The sequence below is a fragment of the Tenrec ecaudatus genome, unplaced genomic scaffold, assembly GCF_050624435.1.
Source record: "Tenrec ecaudatus isolate mTenEca1 unplaced genomic scaffold, mTenEca1.hap1 Scaffold_532, whole genome shotgun sequence".
In the NCBI taxonomy this organism is placed as follows: Eukaryota; Metazoa; Chordata; class Mammalia; order Afrosoricida; family Tenrecidae; genus Tenrec; species Tenrec ecaudatus.
Window position 1 is genome coordinate 1,012,614 of NW_027459447.1, and position 16,152 is coordinate 1,028,765.

The window sequence follows — 16,152 nt, forward strand, 5'->3', positions numbered from 1 at the left end:
GTTCAAATTTATGAACCAACCACCCAAAGCTGGTGATGCAGAAATTGAATAATTCTACCACCATATTCCGTCCCAAATTTGTCAGACTTGCTATCAAATTGCTATTGGAATGCAAAAGTTGAAAACAAAGAGGAAGGATCAGTAGTTGAAAAATATGGTCTTGGTGATAGAAACCAAGCTGGAGATCGCATGACAGAGTTTGCAAGACCAATAAATTGCTGATAGCATATACTATATTTTCCAACTTCTGTTCTTTCCTCTTTGGTTCCAACATTTGCACTCCAATCACCAATAATTACCAATTTATCTTGATTGTATGTTAGAATTTTGCATGATTAATGATTTCTTCAAACATTTGATCAACAACAAAAAAGGTGACCATAAATGTGGACTTCTCCAGATGGAATACACAGAAATCAAATTGACTACACCTGTGGGAAGAGACAATAAAAGAAGCTCAATATCAGCAACTGAAAACAGTCCAGGGGCTGATTGTGGAACCCATCAGCAATTGTTCATATGTGAGCTCAAGTTGAAGTTCAAGAAAATGCAAACAAGTACACGAGAGTCAATATACAACCTTGATAATAACCAACCAAATTTTGAGAACATCTCTGAATAAAGCACAGTGTAATTATAAAAAAAAGGAAATAAAGAAAAGATACAAGTGCTTATCAGAAGAGACTCTGAAACTTACTCTTAATCAGAGAGTAGCTAAGGCAAATGGAAGAAATGATGAAGTAAAGAGCTAAATATAAAATTTCAAAGGAAAACTCGATAATACAAAGTAAAATATTATCACAAAATGTGCAAAGGCCTAGAGTTAGAAAACCAAAACAGAATATATTCAGCATATCTTAAACTGAAAGAACTGAAGAAAAATGTCAAGTCTTGAGATGCAATATTAAAAAATTCTATGGGCAAAATATTGAATGATGAAGGAAACATCTGAGGAAGATGGAAACAATATGGAGTCACTGTATCAAAAAGAATAGACCAACATTCAACCATTTCAGGAGGTAACATATGAGCAAGAACCAATGGTCAGGAAAGAAGAAATTGAAGATGCATGGAAAGCACTAGCCCAAAACAAGATGCCAGGAATTGCTGGAATATCTAGTGAAATGTTTCCACAAGCTGATAAAGAACTGGCAGCACTCACTCATCTATGTCAGGAAATTTGGAATGCAGCTACTTGGCTAACGGACTGGAAGAGATCCATATGTGTATACATACCAAAGAAGGGAGACCAACAGAATGGTCAAATTATGTAACACTATCATTGGCATCACATGTGAGTCAAATTGTACTGAAGCTAATACAACAACAGTTGCATTAATTCATTGACAGAAAGTTACCATATTCAGCATTCAAGAGCCATCGTGGCACAGTGGTTACAGGTTGGATTGCAAACCCCAAGGTCAGCATTTCAAAACCACCAGTCACTCCGTGGGAGAAAGGCAAGGTTTTCTACTCCCGTAATGAGTTACAGTCTCAGAAACTCACAGGGGCAGTTAGTTCTACCCTATACTATAGGGTCAGGATGAGTTGTCATCAACTACAAGGCAGTGTGTTTGGTTTCCCAGAGATTTAAGCCAGATTCAGAAGAGGATGTGGAACAAAGGATATCAGATATCAGATGGATCTTGCCTGAAAGCAGTGAATACCCTAAAGATGTTTACTTATGTTTTATTAACACCCAAGCTATCTGACTGTGTGGATCATAAGAAAACATGAATAGTTTTGAGAAGAGAATTCCAGAACACTTTGTCTTGCTCATGTGAAACTTGTACATGGATTAAGAAGCAGTAGCACAAATAGAACAAGGGTAGATTGCATGGTTTAAGAATCAAGAAAGGTGTGCATCCAGGTTGCACCCACTTATTATACTTTTTCAATCTGTATGGTGAGCAAATAATCAGAGAAGCCAAATTATTTGAAGAAGAACAAAGAATCAGATATGGAGGAAATATTATTAACAACCTGCTTTATGCAGACGACACAGTTTGGCTTGCTGACAAGGATGGGGGACTTGAAGCACTTGCTGGTGAAGATCAAGGATTGCGGCCTTCAATGTGGGATACAACTCAACACAAAGAAAACCAAAATCCTCACAACTGAACCAATAGATAACATGATGATAAATCAAGAAAAATTTGAAGTTGTCAAGGATTTTGTCTTGTCTGGATCCACAAGCAATGCTCCTGGAAGCAGCAGTCAAGAGATGAAAAGATACATTGCACTGGGTAGATCTGCTGCATAAGACCTCTTTAGAATGTTGAAAAGTTAGGATGTTACTTTAAGCAGGAAGTACACCTGATCCAAACCATGGTATTTTCATTTGCTTCATCTGCATGTGAAAAGCTTGCCATTGAGTGAAGAAGACCCAGGTAAACTGTATGAATTTGAACCATGGTACTGGCAAAGAATATTGACAGTACCATGGACTGCCAAATGAACAAACAAAATCTGTCTTGGAAGTACGGCCAGAATTCCCATTAGAAGTAAGGATGGTGAGACTTTGGACATGTTGTCAGTGGAGACCAGTCCCTGGAGAGGCATCATGCTTAGAAAAATGGAAGGGCTGTGAAAAAAGGTTGAAGGCCCTTGAAGAGCTGGATTGACACAGTGACCACAACAAGAGGACTGAGGATAGGAACACTTGGGTGGATGGAGGAGGAACTGTTATTGTTACATTCTGCTGTGAATAGGTTTGCCATGGACCAGAACCAACTGGATGGCAAACTAACAACAACAACAACAACAGGGAGAGACATTAAAAAGCCAAACTCACTGCCATTGAGTTGACCTTGATTCAGAGCAACCCTGGAGGACAGGGTAGAACTGGCACCCCGTGAGTTTCCCGAGAATGTAACTTTTCACAGGAGGGGAAAGCCCCTTTAACCTACTACTTAGCAGCCCAGCCCAACACCAGGGCTCCACAAGGATAGAGAGAAGCACTGTTAGGGCTGGATAGGGCAGAGTCTGTACACTGGTACATATGAGGGCTGGAGGTACAGGGAATCCTTGGTGGACGATACCTTCAGGACCAAGGGTGTGAGGGGCGATGCTGGGAGAGTGGAGGGTGAGTGGGTTGGAAAGGGGGAACTGATTACAGGATCCACATATGACCTCTACCCTGGGAGAGGGACAGCAGAGAACCGGGGAAGGGAGACTCCGGATAGGGCAAGATATGACAAAATAACGATGTATAAATTACCAAGGGCACATGAGGGAGGGGGGGAAGGAGAGGGAGGGGAAAAAAAGAGGACCTGATGCAAAGGGCTTAAGTGGAGAGCAAATGCTTTGAGAATGATTGGGGTAGGGAATGTATGGATGTGCTTTATACAATTGATGTATGAATATGTATGGATTGTGATAAGAGTTGTATGATTCCCTAATAAAATGTAAAAAAGGAAAAGATGAGAAAAAATGATTAGGGCAAAGACTGTACAGATGTGCTTTATACAATTGATGTATGTATATGTATTAACTGTGATAAGAGTTGTATGAGCCCCTAATAAATTGTTTAAAAAAGTGATCATCAATTTTTCTGAATCCTTGCCAGGGCTGCAAGTTGCCTTAATAAACACGTGCAAAAAAAGTACCTCTGGCAACAGACCGCACAGGTTCAAATCCAGGCTCTCTAACTTATTGACTATGTGACCTTGGGCAAACCTGGACCTCTCTGTGCTTCCAAAGACTCACTTTCCAAAAGGGAAGTCATAAGCCAACTTTTCTTATTCCTCACTGGGTTGCTTTGAAGATGAAATGAGACATCTGTCTAAAAATGCTTCTGACCATCCCTTGGTTCTCAGAGCCCCACAAATGTTATGGATTATTTTTATAAGATTATGAATGATTTTTTCCAAGGGTAGTGCAAAGATTAACATCAGTGCTACTTCTCTTTGACAAAATATAAATCCAAATTTCTAAATAGCAGGGTCTGAACGGATGCGCTGTTAACAGCATCTTGCTTTTCTCCCATCACTTGTCACAGTAAATCTGATAAGAAATGCTGGGCTAGGGCCTGCAGCCAAGCCCCTCACTGGCAGCGTGCAGGACATCAGGTTGTTGGCAGGCCAAGGGGCATCACAATGGCAAGAGGAGACTCCACAAAGGGCCCCTGCTTCCTCCCCCACGCCACCCTTCCCCACATTTAGGATGAAACGTCAAAATAAAATTTTTGTCACCTTGTGAAATAATGAGCCCCCATTCCCGTTGCCTTGGTATCATCAGAGCGCAACAGCCATGTGGGGTAATCGCTGTCTCCGTGTTAATGCAACTCAGTTCAAACATTTTCACAGGCCCGGGCAAAATGAAACCCGTGCTTTCTACCTAGGTAGAGTTTGAGGCGATTCAGCCCATTTGCTTCTGCTGAAGAGGCTACCTCAGAAAAACAGGAAATAAAAACATAGAGGGTGCCATTGACATTAGGTTTCTTGTTTTCTTCCTTTCTTCCCTACCTTCCTTTCTTCTTCTTGCCCTTCTCTTTCTCTTTTCTTCCTTCCCTCCCTTTGCTCCCGTCTTCCTGCCTGCCTTCACCTTCCATCTTCCCTCCCACACTCCTCCATTTCTTCTTCGCTCCTCTCTCCCCACCTCCACCTTTCTCCTTTCCTTCCCTGCCTTTTCCCTTCAGCCTCACAGTCTCCCTCCTACACTCTCTCCCTTTGCTCCTTCCTTTCCCCACCTTGTTTTGATCCAGTGATTTGTACTCCTTTCTTCCTCTCATCCCACCCCTCCCCATTGCTGGAGAAACATCAGTTCCTTGTGGCGCTGGTTTCTTGGCGCCAGACCCTGTTCTTTGAGTGTTCACAAGTCTGCGTCCTGTGTGCAAACATAAGACAGACATATGATCAGGGTTGGACAGAAGATGGGATTTGACAGGTGTTCTGCACCCCAAATCTCCAGGAGGCAAAGGTAAAGTCAGGCTCCTGCCTTTAGGTTATGTCTCCCATTGTAACTGCTTCCCACAGAGGCTCCTGCCTCCTGGCCACCTGAGGCCTGCTGCCTGCCTTCCTCTAGCTCCTGGGGAATTGGGGCAGCAGTGGCAAGAACAACAAAAATCCCCAGGAGTTGACAAGAAGGGAAGCTGCCTTGCTCGATTGACGTCCCCCTCACCCACCTGCATGTTGTTGAGATGCAGGTTCTCATCCCTGTGGCTGGGCAAGAAACACCCCCTCCCCAAACGCAGTGGCTTCAAACAAGGACCATTATCGTGTGGTTGCTGGGAGGCCACTGGGTCGTGCTTGGAGTCTCCCATGAGTTGGCAGTCTCATGGGAGCTGGGGCACTCAGAGGGCTGGCAGCTGAAGCTGGCCGTTAGCTGGGTGCTTAGCTGGGTTGTTGGTTGGAGTGTCTCCACGTGGCCTTTCCAGGTGGCTCAGGCTTCTTTCAGCATAGTGTCCGGGTGCTGAGAAGTGTCCTGAGAGGTAGCACGTGGAGGCTGGACATTCTAAGGGTGAGCACTTAAGAAGAAGTCTTTGAAGGGATTTTTCAGAAGCTGTGAAGCACTTTGTGGGAGGGAAGGGGATTGCCCAAACTAGAAGTCACAGTGTCATCTTCTCCATAATCTATTGGTCACAGAGGTCATGAAACATCCCAATTTAAGGGCAAAGGGCATAGACTCTACCTTCCTATAGGTAGCCTTTCAAGGAATTTGGGGGTCACATACGAAGACTGGGAGACCCTGGGTGGCACAAATGGTTAAGGGCTCAACGTATCAAGAGGTGGGCAGTTGCACCCCTCAGAAGAAATAACTAATGGCCTGCTTCTAGAAGCCCACAGGCTTGAGAATCCTGTGATGTGTAGTTTCTCCCTGGCACCCAGGGGGTCCTCGGGAGCCAGAACCAACATAACAGCAACAGGTTGGGTTTTTGTTGGTTTTGTTTGGGCTAATATTAAAACGACTAGTATGAAATTATATATGTATTGTGTTTATCTCTCAGGACTCTGATTATGCTGAAGTTGAATAAAACCGTCTGCCTCTTCTATGAACGCCAGCCGATGGAGGCAAAGGGTGAGGGACTAGAGGAAGAATGAATGTCACATTCCCGTCCTTATGTTTCAGTTGTCCTTAAAGGGCACAGGGGACAAACCAGACGTCTTTGATATGATTTTAGCCTAATGATGTGCTAGTATGATGATGAGCAGCCAGAAAGTGGTTTTAACTAATGTGATCCAATATTTGAAAAGTTGACGATTTCACATCGAATTTTATATTCTCAGCATCTCAGTTACAAACAGAAAATCAGGCCTTAAAATCCTTGCATTTCCCCAAGGCAACAACAGTCTGGAGCTAGAATTTGAATGTCCCCTGTGGATGAGCTGACACGTGCCTGTTAACCACAGTCCCCATCCATCCCTCTTGCCCCCAACACAGAGGTTGACTACAAGTATCCTTTATCTATATGGCTAAATAGGTTAGTTGGTTTGGAATGGGTTGCTAGTTTTTCCTGTTTTGTTTTGCTTACTTTTGATTTTTTGGGGGGCTAGGAAATGGTGTGTATTTTGGTACCATGTCTTCCAAAGCGAGAAAACCAAACCCAGTAAGCCAAGAAGGTCAAACAGTCTAGATTAATGATGAAAGGAGGAGCCCTGTTGGTGAGGTAGATTATGAGTTGGACTTCTAACTGCAAGATCAGAAGTTCAAAACTCCCCCCACCCCCACTCCACAAGAGAAAGATGAGATTTTCTACTCCTGTAAAGATTTACAGACTTGAAAACCCACAGGGGCAGTTCTATACTCTGTCCAAAGGGTTGCTATATGTCAGAATTGATTCCAGGGTAGTGAGGTTTTCTTGATTGATATAAATAATTTTTGGTGAGTATTGAAAAAACCAGTCAATATTATTTTGAATACACATCAAAGAAGGTCCACATTAAGTGTTCACACAACCCTGCCACCTTCTTTCTTTATTCCCATGCCTCCCACTCTCCTTTCTTCCTCCCTATGGTCTTTTATCTCCTTCGTTTTCTTTCAAGGGTTAGCCTAGGAGTGGGAAAGTCTGACTAATTCTTAACCAAAAGACTAAATTGGTTTTATTGTTGGTGTTATTACTTGGGTTAAATTTTTTTCTTTTCTCTTCTTCTATTGGTTTGTGTCATGTAACCCAGAAAATGGGGAAACATTTGGAACATCAAAACACTAACCTTTCTCAGTAGACTACAAGCATTAAAGGCAACAGAGATAAATACTCCAATAATAACAATAACATACAAGGATAGCTAGAGAGATTAATAGATAGGTAGAAAAACCACAAAATCTGAGCAGTTGTGGGAAGGAGAATGGGACTAGCCCCATGAATAAATATAGGTTTGCCAGAGAATAGTTCTATATACATATTAGCATATACTACAAATATGACCATGAATATAATAGTGCATCCAGGAGGCATAGTTATGAAAATGTCTTAGCTAGAACAAAACCCCTTGAGGGAGCGTGTCCTAAATATGGGGGATCAGGAACATAGCTCTGAGAGACCTCAAGATCAATTTGGTACGAACTAGCTCACAAAGACAATGTTCTGTATCCATCAGGGAAGTGACTGGGGTCTTCAAAAGCTAGTGAGTAGCAAACTAAAAGTCGGTTCTTGGTCTCACCCTATGTGTTGGACAGGGTTCTCTAGAGAGACAAAACCATATTGCTAGTAATTATATATACATATATTTATAAAGCTAGATATGCAATACAAGAAGTGAACCACTAAAATATATACAGATAGATAACACAAGAAACTAACAGTTAAATTATAAAACAGTGAGACACTAGCAGTCCTTTAAGGCTTGAGAGCAGCCAGTTGCCAGTCCCTTTCTGTAGAGAGAGCTGGGCTATATATACCCAGGCAGCAAACAGCAAGGCAAGTCACCAACTGTCACCAACTGTCGGTCCCCAGCTCCAGAGATGAACATTCCAATCCTGTGGGATTAAATGGACCTCAACTTACAACGACACAGTCCACAAGCTAGGCATCCCACAGGTAGTGTACCCCTTTAAATTGAGGCACAGAACAAGCAAGGCGAGGCAAACGAAGCCATTTATCCCTCTGCCCTTCGATTAATCCTACTTGTGTTTATCGGCCAGGCTGGCACAAGAAACTATTGCACCCTGTCTGGAGCAAATAACAGTGAAGAAAATCAAGATGCCTGGCAACAATTAGTCCATATCAGTAATGGACTATGCGTATACCTCAGCCTCTATGATGCTAAGGTCAGAAGAACTAAATGGTGCCTGCCTATCACAAACAGGTGCTCTGAAAGGGATCATGGTACATGATCCTAGATAGAGTGGGGAGTAATGTGTAAGAAAACTGAAAGTCATACTACTACTACCAATAGTAATAATAATAATGATAAAAGATGAGGTTTATTGGTTAGATAGACTAGTGAGATCCCCACTACTATGGTCCTTCATCACCCTTCAGGTCTGGAACTGAATTCAACCCCCTGAAAAATAGACAGGTTTATAAAGTGAACCTTATGAGAAAAGATTGCAGCCCTCAGTATGGATTACAGCTCAATGTCAAGAAGACACACATCCTCACAACTTGATCAATAGGTACCATGATAAATGGAGAAGTTTGTTGTTTTTTTTACTTGTTGTTATTTGTTGAAGTTGTCACGGATTTTTGTCTTGATGACGTCTATAATCAATGCTCTTGGAAGCTGCAATCATGAGATCAAATGACGCATTCCATATGGATACATTTGGTGCACAATACGTCTGTAGAGTGCTAAAAAGCAAGGATGTTACTTTGAGGACTAAGGTGCACCTTACCCAAGCCATAGTAATTTAAATTGCCTCGTAAGTATGTGAAAGTCAAACATTGAATAAGGAAGGCTGAAGAAGAATTGATATGTCTGAATTGTGGTGCTGGTGAAGAATATTGAAAGTAACATGGACTGCCAAGGGAACAAACAGATCTGTCTTAGAAGAAGTATGGTCAGAGGGCTCCTTAAAGGCAAGGATGGTGAGACTTCCTCTCACATACTTTGGTCATGTTATTAAGAGAGACTAGTCCCTGGAGAAGGACATCATGCCAGGTGAAGTAGAGGGACAGTGAAAGAGAGGAAGCCCCTTAAGGAGATGGATTGACAGTGACTGAAACAAGGGGCTCAAGCGTGGGAACAATTAGGAGAATAATTCAGGGCTAGGTAGTGTTTCTTTCTGTTTGGCATAGGGTCAATGTGGGTTGCAACTGGCTCAATGGCACCTGATAAGAACAACTACACCAAAATGAATCATAGCACTGAGGAGCACACATTCCTCAGAACCATCAACCATTCAAAAGCAAATAGGCAGTATTTGCCCAAGGCCAAATTCAAAAGGCAGGCAAGGTTAGGGGAGAAGGGTGAATGAAAACAGGAAGCAGAGTTTCAATGGCAAGAGTGATATTACATTGCAGGAGATTGTCATCAATGTCACATAACAAAACGTGTATAAATTGTTACGTGCAAAGCTGATTTTCTCTGTAAATCTTAACCCACCTTACAATAAAAAGTTTCTTTTTTTAAAACAAAGACACCATCGTTCATATTATAGACTCAGCCAAAGATCTCCTGGACAATCCTAAAATGATCTCCCAAATGATTTGGATAGTTAGCCCTCCCCAGGGAGTTCTACCCATTGAAACGCTGGGCGGTTATGGCTGCAATTATAATTCAGGCCAGAAGAGGCAGCAGAGGCCTGGTTGTTCAAATGCTGCAAAACTACCAGACAATGGGCAAACAGTTTCTTTCCACGGACGACTAGCGGCTCTGTCATATCCATGTCTGGTGTTCAACACTTGGCGACAGAATCCAGCCCGCTGGGTTTGGGTGGGGTGTGTTTCTCAGCCATGCTTGGCTTGGGATTGTTCTATGGCATCCACAAAGTGGAGTCCTTTCCTTTCTGATGTCCTGAGAAAGCTGTTTTCTCCTTTTTCTCTCTCTGGCCCTCTTCCCAAGAACCCTGGGGTTCACTCTGCTTTCCTCTGGTTGATGTTTCTAAGGCAGTTACTTGACCTTGGTTCATCTACTGCAGGGTACCATTAGCAAGTAACTGTACTGGTATTGTTCATGAGCTAGGCTGCAAACTACGGGTTAAAGGTTTGAGTTAACCCAGAGGTGCCTTCCAAGAAGGGCCTGGTGATATGCCTTTGGAAAAAAACCCACCCCAGCCATGGAAAATTCTAGGGACCGGACTTCTCTAACACAGTTGGGCTCTCCATGAATCCGAGTTGACTCAATGGCAATTGGTTGCTGGTATTCCTGTAAGTAGAAGACAACAATCTTTAAGCAGTCCCTCTTGGATTCATGGGAGGAGGATGGCTTCCTCTGAGAGAACTTCTCATGGCTCCAATGGCTCAATGATCTTACAAAAAATGAGAGAAACGATGAGCCTGATGACAGATGATATTGCTATGCAGGCCCCGTTTCAGGATGCTCAAGTTTCCATGTCTTCCCTGACTCACAGTGGAGCCCTGTGAGGTTCCAACTAGAAGGGCACCCTTGCTCCCAGGACCTGGAGCCTTGTAGCTGAGCAGAGCAGTCATGATGAGAAAGAGGACCCAAAGAGAATCCGGGGGCTGCTTCACTTATCTCAGTGTCAAGCAAACAAATGTTTGGCAGGAAATTTCTCTTCAAGAGTGTTCTGATTTCTTGAAGGAAATCTTTTTCTGAACAATTTCCTCAGGGGAAAACCACTCAACTACCTCGGGAAGGAAGATTTTTCTCCTTCCAAGCTTACAAGGCTGTGCTAACTCACAGAGGAGGTGTGACTAGCAGGCAATGAAACTGATTTCCAGACTCCTATGAAAATCAGCAAGTGCTCGGCTGCTAAGTGAAAGGTCGGCAGTTGGAAAACCCCAGCTGCTCTGCAGGAGAAAGTGGTGGCTGACTGTGTCTGACAAGATGACAGCTTTGGAAACCCAATGGGGCAGTTCTCCTCTGTGTTCTACAGTTGCTTTGAGGTGGAGTGGACTTGACAGTGATAGAGCTGATCTTTTTCCCCATGAAAATCGGCTTTCACGAATACATGTGCATTCATGGATGTCTGTGTCTGCTTTGCCATGCATGTGCACATATGTGCCTATTTGCACGTGGATGGATACGTCTGTGAATGTGGGCGTCTCTATTTACTTTGCCATGTGTGTGCACATGTCTGCCTTTGTCAGTATGCATGCGGGATCAGGCAGCATAAAGAGATCACAGAGAACCTTGGAGAGAAAGAGAAAAGTAACCTATTTTCTCATGGGTCTCCCATACCTGACGGTCTACTGGCATCCACCGCCACAAAGACCAGAGGTCACTTCATGCCATGTGTCCAGCTGCCCATTGCTGGTTGAGGTCAGTCACCAGGGATGCAAGTCAGACTGGCCTCGCCAACCTACCACCCACCTGCAGGAGTGATTCCCACCATCTGTCCTGGAGCCCCTCCCACCTTACTTAGCCTCCCTAGACCTTGAGTGAAAGGCATTTCCAACGTTTTTACATAAAGATTTCTGAGATTGACTGAAGAAATGATTTCATTTGACAAAACATGAAGCTTTGAATTTAAAGATTTGAGGCAAGTGCCCTCCAGAGAGGGGGACAAAGGACGGGGCCATGCTCCCTTCCGGTATGCAGGGGTGTTGCTATGAGTTGGAACCAATTTGATGAGCACCTGCCAGCAACAACAACAACCAGAAGTTGTCTAAACTTCTGTGGCCTCAACTCGGAAATGAGAATATTAATATTGCCTCCTAGAAAGAACTCAAGGTATGTACAATTGGTTAATAGGCGTTTGGAAAGTGAGTACATTAAGTGGACTGATGACATTGATAAGGCAATAAGAAACTGAGAAGGCTTCACTAACAGGTGCTTTCACATCTGTAACCAGTAGATTCCTTCCTTCTTCATCTCTTGCCATCTTAATCAGCTCCCACACTTTCCAGGCAGCTTGAGGGATTAAATGTTCAGTCTGCTCCTATTATAAGCCTCAGCCTCAGAATCAGAGGCTTTACCTGAGGTTTGAGGAGCTATACTGGGAATGAGGGAGAGTAACCTGTCTTTTCTATTGCTCTCCTATCGCTCCCTCTTCCTTAGACCTTCCCTGTCTCTGGGCCTGCCTTTCCTCCCTAGAGCATTGGCTTCCGGGAGAAGGGGATGGAAACAATGAGCACAATGAGCACATTCCTGACCAGGCCTCTTACCATGCTATCTTCCAACCCTCTATTGGAAGGGCCTCCACGAAGTCCTCTCATGTCATCTCACAATAACTTGTTAGATACCATTAAGTGAGCTCCTGACTCATAGCAAAAGTACACACAAGAGATTGAAGCACCACCTGGTCCAGCACCGTCCTCACAATGGTCCTTGTGTGTGAGCCCATGGTTGCAACAGTGTTGACGAGATGCTGTCCAAGAAGGCTGCCAGTGGGTGGGAGGGGCTGCAGCTTTCAGAGACTTTGGAGGATGCCAAGGTGGATAGTTCACGGCGTATCATATGAGGTCAGCCAGCGGGCCTTGGGGGCCCTTCCCATTATCCATAGATATATGAAATAAATGGAGGCCCTCAGCAAGATGGGCTGCAGACACCTCCAGGACTCACTTGATCCTTGGCAAGCTCCCTTAGCCTTAGGACACCACCTGCTGGAACTGTGGCTTTGCTGCCTCTCCTGGCTCTCAACTTCCCTCCTAGAGGACTCCAGCCACCCTTCTCCTTCCAGATCCTTCCAGCAGGAGGCAGATATTGGTCTCTATGCTTTTGCATGTGGCCAGTTTTCTAGGGACAGATCAGCCTCTCCCAAGAATTTGGGTTCACCAGAGTGAGCGTGCCCACAAGTCTGCAGAGCGTACGGCCAGGCCTCTGAAGAGAGAACTGCTGGAAGATTTGCCCCTTTTCAAAAGCGCTAATTCCACAGTTGAGAGCTCGTCTCCTGGGGACTCAGCTTGAGTCTCAAGGAGCACATCCCCTTTGGCACTGCTGGCAACTCGAGGTGCTGTGGGTCATTTTCTTGCCTTTGAGGAGTGCAAGGGAAATGCTACAATATGTCCCTTCACATGAACCACCAATCCTTATCTGGAGAACTCTCCGAGATGACAGGGATGGGAGGGAGATGTTCTTGGGGCACGCTTTCACATGCACATCTCTCAGGTGAGTCAAACATTTGACCCCCAAAAGTTGAGTATGATGGTGAGAGTTCAGGCTGGGAGATAGAGTGTCTGGGTTCAAATCAAGAGACTGCACATCTCAACTCCCATGGTTCTCCTGCATAAAACCCAAGCCAAGCAGTTTATCACTTCCCTGCTGAGCATCCTACTGAGGCCAGCTAAACGCATTCTTTGCTGATGACAACGTTGCTTGTACCAAATGGCTTTGCCATGTAGCCCTTAGCAATGGCCAGAAGGGCTGCTCATCAAACCGCAGAGCAGGGCTTCTGGCGCACACGTTAAGAAGGGGGCTATTCACAACAAGGTCAGTAGGTCAGAACCCACTAGCTGTTTCTCTGGAGAAAAACTGTGGCTGTGTGCTTCCATAAAGATGCCCAACCATGGAACCCCCCTGGAGAGGGCCATGATGAGCTGGAGTGAGCTCTACAGGAGTGGGATTTTTTACTGTGGATGTAATCCCACCTGGGCAGAGATTTTCTTTGTGACATTAAAGAGGCTGTACCTTACACCAATCACTTGGCTGATACAAAAGGATTCAATTTAACACTGAAGCAAACCAACTCCAAGGGAAGAAGGCAGCTGCCATGCAGAGAGCTCCAAGGACCACCAACCATGGAGGTTATTGAAGCCAAAACAAGAATACCGCCCACCAGCCCTCAGCCCCCAGGGATGGACAAAGATAGCCTGCCCATCAAGCTGGTACACTGGCATGATGCTGTCAGCCTCCGGTGCTGTGAGAACATTGACTTTGGTGTGTTAACGGCACCCACTTGCGGTATGTTTGTGATGTCAGCGTGTGGAAACTATGGCAAGCCCCCCTCCCTGCCTCACAGCAGCAAAGCCTCGGCATTAAAACCCTGTGCCTTCTGTGGCGCTTGCCAGCTGTGAGAGGGCAGGAAATGCCGTTGGCTTTTCTGCTCCTTGTTGCGACCTCCCTCTGAGGCAGGGAGCAGAGGATGTGAGGTTGGAATCTGTTTTGTTTCATCACTACCCTTTGTCATCTCTCTGAACACTGTCATGTGCTCCTCACCAGTGCTTCGCCCTCTCTATCACCAAGCCATGTGCTCTTTAAAACATGCACACACACACACACACACACACACACACACCTAATGTTCACATTTTGGGGCACATTTGTCTTTAATTCACTAATAATAACAATAATTATTCAAACCCACTTTACCATCTGAAAAGAAATCTCTATGCATACACTTAGATCATGGATGCCAACTGCCTTCTTAACAACATTTCCCAATGAAATATTCAGCAGCGATTATATTAAGCCTGAAGCTGTTCATCCAGTTTGTGTTAATCAAAACAAAAACAAGAGACGAAGGGATCCAAAAGGACATGTAAGATCATAGACTGAAAGTAGCCCCATCGAGCACCAAAGGCTTGTCCTGAAGGGCAGAGCCACAGGTAAAAGCTATATCTCTCTGGAGTTGCTGGCATTTAACTAGATGCAAAATGTCAGCGCAGGAAATGGCTTGCCCAATGCAAATACTAACAAGGGAGGCATGTGTTCCTGTGTAAATGGAGCTTCAGCCAATCCGGGCCTTCAGGATCCAGCTCCCATAGCAGCATCCACGGGAAGCACCAGGGAATGTTCCGTTTGCTTATTTTCCCTCTCTTTGCTAAGAAGAAAAAGAGCCTTTGTGGCCTAGTGGCTACAAGTTGGGCTGCTAATTGCTATATCAGCAGTTTGAAACTACCAGCTGCTTTGTGGGAGAAAGATAAGGCATTCTGCTCCCATAAAGAGTTCGAGTCTCAGACACTCACAGGGGCAGTTCTACGCTGCCCTATAAGTTGACTGTGAGTCAGCATGGATTCGATGGCAGTGAGTTTTCTAAGAGTAAGAAGTATCTAGGGGTGTAAACAGTTAATGAGCTCTGCTATTAAGGGAAAAGTTGTCATTCCCAACCCACTTAGAGGAGCTGTGAAAGAGAAGCCTGGCAATCTTCTTCAGAATCCTCAGCCATTGAAAATTTTATAGAATGTATTGACCTTGGTTGTTAAATAGATCCAGGTATATGGTGGAGCATACAGGGACCAATGTCATAAAACGGGGTGGGGGTGAAAAAAATCTCTGAGACAGATGCAAAAACTGTGAGGGAATGAGTTGTTGAGGCTGGGGGATCAGGACCATCATCTCTGGGATTTTCAAAGTTCCTGAGCAATCAGGAAAGGGGCAACAGTTGGTCTCTCCCCATCCAGAGGACAGCAGAAGAGGAGAACTGATTGGGCACAATGAATCAATGACTAGTGACTCAAGCAACGATCACCCTCCACTACTGGAGACCAGAAGAACTAGATGGTGCCTAGCTCTCACTATCGACTGCTATGAAAGAGATCACATTAGAAGGGCTTGATTAGAGTAGAAGGGAAATGTGGGGCAAAACTCAAAATCATGATTGTCGCGCGCCAGATCTCGCCCGCAAGAAAAGACACACCACAACAGGATTCTTCCACAAGCATTTAATTTTTCATAATGCGGTAAAAGACCCCGAAACCCCAAACTACTGCTGCTTATATATGCTCTCTATGGGGACGTGCTGTGCCCTGATTGGTGCATTTGCCAAAACCTCATGCATTGATTGGTGAGTTCGCCAGAACCTTCGTTTGCATACTCCAGGGTAGAGTTATGACTACGTCATCTCAGCATCGCGCATGCGCTAAGTGGTTGTTTATCACTTAGTTGGACCACCGCCCTGAATGCCCGGCGCAATCTAGTAATGGCGGCGAGAGCTGCGGCTACCCACATCATGAGAGCTGTGGCTTCCCACATCTCGCGAGAGCTACGGCTTCCCACACATGATAAAACACCAAGCTTACTGTTTGGATAGAGGCTGGTGAAATTGCAAGACTATGGTGCTTAGTTACCCTGCAGGTCTTAAACTGAACTCATCATGGCTCAATGTTCAACCAAACAATAGACAGGTCTATAATGGGAACAATGACATTAGAGACATATAAATACCGTAGAATAATAGATCACATGAGATCAAAAGACAGCATTCCCCCAA